Source organism: Euprymna scolopes, chromosome 24 (assembly GCF_053919585.1).
Source record: "Euprymna scolopes isolate OS-2025 chromosome 24, ASM5391958v1, whole genome shotgun sequence".
In the NCBI taxonomy this organism is placed as follows: Eukaryota; Metazoa; Mollusca; class Cephalopoda; order Sepiida; family Sepiolidae; genus Euprymna; species Euprymna scolopes.
Window position 1 is genome coordinate 30,113,738 of NC_136505.1, and position 5,000 is coordinate 30,118,737.

Consider the following 5,000-nt stretch of genomic DNA (forward strand, 5'->3'; position numbering starts at 1 on the left):
ACACACACACACACATATATATATATATATATATATATATATATATATATATATATATATATAGTAATTTATAAAATATATATTGCGATTAAGCTACACTGAATATTCTGCGTTTCATCCACTCTAGGACTCTTCAGACGCATAAGCTTAATCGCCATATATATTTTATAAATTACTAACTAGCTCTACCTACGTATTGAGCACTTTTGAAGAAAATACTTAAAGTTTACGCATAAATCTATACTTTCGTATATTAATTTTATATGAGTAAATTAAGTATATATATATATATATATATATATATATATATTTATTTATTTTAACAACAATGGGTTGATAGCAACAAATGGTGTATTTCATCGTTAGTTACAATTGTTTCAAGACTATTCGGACAAATCCAAACATTATGTCGTTTGAAAATATATATGTATATATATATATACACACACACTCACACTAACGGGGGCTTGCTTTGCCCGGGCGTAAATTACACTTTAATATGATTTTTTAATTTGTGCGTATTTCATATATATTATTACAGAATCGTGATTTCAAAAGTATCCAGGTGACTTCAGCTAAAATCGAAACCGAAACTGTACCTTTTAAAGCTACTGACGTTATAATTGTACAAATGTGAAACGCATATAAACCTATTAAAATTAAAAATTAAAAAGAAACTAAGATGAATGTACAAAATGTATAACGATTTTGACTCCTTAAAAACTATTTTAACCGACTTTTAACCCATAAAAGAACTCCCTGTAAAAAGAAAAAAATCCAATCATTTGAGGCCCCTAGCGCGGCTCTGCGGCTTTTAGTTTCGGTAGTCTTAGAGTTTGTAAATGTTGGAGACAGACCGTCAGACAGACATACCGATAGCCAGAGAGACATGTAGTCGTTTATATATCAAATATACGACGTGTCTTTAATGATTTCCAGTCTTTTTTTTTTTTTTTTTTGTACAGGCCTTTAAAATTGTACCTATTTACTATGCCTCCCCACGGGACAGAGTTAGACACCAGGGTGGTTTTTTAACCATGAGAAAAGGTACAAAAATAAAAATGGTCTCAGTCGTGAAGGATTTCTCCTCCACCGAAAGAGAACAAGAAATAGAAGTGCAGCATCTGAAGAACAGATGGTATTTATTTGCTCCCCCACCGAGCAAATTAGGCACAAGGCCGATTTTTAATGTGAGGAGTGAAGGGAGGGGGAAGGGAAAAAGGGGACCAGCTCCCGAGAGGTGGGAAATGGGAGCTGGTTAAAGGTCAGGCATGTGGGGTTGCCCCCACATCTGGTCTTTGCTAGTCATAGCTAGTCATAGCTAGTCATAGCTTGCAGCATCTGTCGGAACAGATGGTATTTATTTGCTCCCCCACTGAGCAAATTAGGCACAAGGCCGTTTTTAATGTGAGGTAAAAACCAGCTCCCCTAAAAGGGGTCACTCTGGTTACCAAAAATAATAATTGTCCCAGTATAGAGGGTTTCCCCTCCATTGACTGGTACAAATTATCTTAAGTGCAGTATCTGCCGGAACAGATGGTGTTTATTTGCTCCCCCACTGAGCAAATTAGGCACAAGGCCGTTTTTAATGTGAGGTAAAAACCAGCTCCCCTAAAAGGGGTCACTCTGGTTACCAAAAATAATAATTGTCCCAGTATAGAGGGTTTCCCCTCCATTGACTGGTACAAATTATCTTAAGTGCAGCATCTGCCGGAACAGATACTACACTTTGATCTTGGCCAAAAGGCCAAGATTACATTAGACACTTGACAATTCGGCATGTTATTACATTTTTAAATGACTGGTCAATTTTTTATGATTTCAGGTTCAAATTAACAGCTACAGCAGGAATTGGAATACACTTTACTAAAATTATGTTTTAAACTTTGAAAAATGTATATATATGCGTGTGTGTATATGTATATAAAGAAAAGTATAGTTATATGTTTCTAAATTTGTACTACATATTCCTTTATGAAATGAAATAAGCGATCATTATGAAACTTTTATAACATTGGCGAGGTGTACATTGTCATAAAGTGTGCTATATTTAGTTGGATTTAGTTTTATGTAAAATAAATATAATTAGGTGTAGAAGCCCTGCGTAAAAATTGACATAACTTTAATTTTGTTAAAATTTGAACACTATAATATTAGACATCAATCAATCAACATTTTCCAAATTTCATTTTATTTTTAAGAATTCTAAAGATTATTTTGATGGCATCATATCGGCACAACATTACATTGAAAAATTAAAATATTTTGGGTTGACATTAATAGTTATCGACACTTATTAAGCAATATTCCTTAAATTTCAAGTTTTGCTTCTTACTCCTTTAACTTTTTACAATTTAAAAACAATACTGAGAACCGCACACTAAACTACGCAATATAATTGTACACACACACATACACACACACACACAGATAGAGAAGAAACACACACACACACACACACACATATATATATATATATATATATATATATATATATATATATATAGAGAGAGAGAGAGAGAGAGAGAGAGACAAACAGGCAGACATACAGAGACAGAGTCAGAGATATAGATGCCGTCTGTGATTATTTACAAATATATTTAAATACACACATACGCATATATATATATATATATATATATATTTATATATATATATATTTATATATATATATATTTATATATATATATACAGAGAGAGAGAGAAAGAAAGAAAGAGAGAGGGAGAGACAGTCAGACAGACAGACAGATAGATAGAGATTAGATATCTATTTATTTTCATATATACTTACCATCCACATACATATGTGTGTGAATATACATATCTATTTATCTATCTATCTATTTATATATATATATATATATATATATATATATATATATACGTTTAACTATATAACACACCTACATATATATGTATACATGCATACATACAAACATAAATACATATTGTTATGTTGTACAAGTATTTCTCAGAGTTCTTTTACAAGTAGTAGCAGGTGATCATTTGCAGATAAAACCGGTAGGTTACTCTGGACACTGAGTGACAGCAGTGCCTGCTCAGATTTCCTATTCTCCCTGATCCGTGCAATGATTATGATGCCCGCATACCAGCCGTTTACCAGTGATCTCTCATTAATAACAATCAATGGTTTTCTTTCGAATCTGGGATGCCGAGATCACAGTGTAGTATCTGTTCTTCAGATGCTGCACTTAAGATAATTTGTACCAGTCAATGGAGGGGAACCCCTCTATACTGGGACAATTATTATTTTTGGTAACCAGAGTGCCCCCTTTTTGCCTACTTTTAGGGGAGCTGGTTTTTACCTCACATTAAAAACGGCCTTGTGCCTAATTTGCTCAGTGGGGGAGCAAATAAATACCATCTGTTCTTCAGATGCTGCACTTCAATTTCTTGTTCTCTGTCAGTGGAGGAGAAATCCTTCAAGACTGAAACAATTTTTAATTTTTGTTCCTTTTCTTCACGTTAAAAAACGAAACTGGTGTCTATCTCTGTCCCGTGGGAAGGCATTGTAAATAGGCACAATAATTCTATTCAATAGTATAGTATATTATCTATATATTAATGCGATAGCGTGAGTGTTCTTTTGTGTGTCACGCTTATATCTTTCTCCTTCCGAGTGATTTTAGTTTCATTGTTATGACCTTCAATTTCTTGTAATAAATAATTTTATCAAGAATTTTTATAAGTTTTGGTTTCGGTTTCGATCATAGTTGATGGCACTGAAGTTATCTATTTTTTTTTTTTATAAATAATTTTACTAGGAATTTTTCATAAGTTTTGGTTTCGGTTTCGATTATAGTTGAAGACAATCAACACACACACACAGACACACACACACACACACACACACACACATATATATATATATATATATATATATATATATATATATATATATATATATATATATATATTTCTTCATGTGTTTTGGTGTCGGTTTCAATTCAAGCTGATGCACCCATGTTATACCGATATTTTTTTTTTCTAATTTTTTAAATCAAAAGTTATAAGAATTGAATTGACTCTATAATAATATATACAAGCACATTTACGCGTATTTTACGACCGGGCCTCCCTGCTAGCTTAAATAAATACCTTTGAAGTTTTAACAAAAGAGCTACAATAATACCAGGACGTCTGCATTTACGTTGAACATCCACAGAATGCCAACATCAACATATGAAGGAGTCCGCTGTGGAATTTCCATAGGTCCCGCTAGTTATTATTATTAGTATTATTATTATTATTATTATTATTATTATTATTAGTAGTAGTAGTAGTAGTAGTAGTAGTAGTAGTAGTAGTAGTAGTAGTAGGTTAATGTGAATGCGTTGCGATTTTATTATTCCTATATTTAAGTTGGGAAACGCAAATCGTTTGCAGCGCGGGTGACCTCGCTGGACCACATTTAAAATGCTTTACACACTGGTGCATATATAACTGCATGTGCAAACAAACATTCATTGATGCATGTGCGTGATGCATAAAAGCGGTATGGACGATTTTACAAGCATTACAAATGTACATAGGGCGTGGGTGTAATAGAAAAAAATATTGTTCATTTATAAAACATGTTAGGCTTCACGGGAAATCCTTTCCATTTGACCGTTTCGCACAAGCTTTCCAGTGACTTGCCTTCCCATGAGGGTGTAAGGTTAGACACAAGGTCCGTTTTTAATGTGGAGAAGATCCAGCTCTCTTAAAAGGTGAACTCTGAATTGGAACGAAAATAATTTTTCAAAAATTGCTCAAGTATAAAAAGATGTTTCCTACATAGACTGGGGGCAGAATAGACTGTGTAGTATTAGAACAGATACTACACATTGTTCTTAGTCAAAAGGCCAAGGAAAAGTTAACAATGCGAGAATCACGACATCGATGATCGGCATTTCGAGTTGTCATGTCGTAAATTAAAGATTCATGTGTATCGTCCCTTCTGCAGTACGTTTGGTTAGTTTATATAATGTTGGTTTCAT

At 33.1% G+C, this 5,000-nt stretch overlaps 1 long non-coding RNA gene and 1 pseudogene across 1 annotated transcript in view; both read right to left on the bottom strand.

Moving 5' to 3' along the window:
* The window catches only part of LOC145246635 (uncharacterized), a 282,790-nt gene that overhangs the window by 273,338 nt on the left and 4,452 nt on the right, over positions 1-5,000 (bottom strand). The window lies entirely within an intron of this gene.
* LOC145247013 (U2 spliceosomal RNA) lies at positions 1,547-1,759 on the bottom strand (annotated as a pseudogene).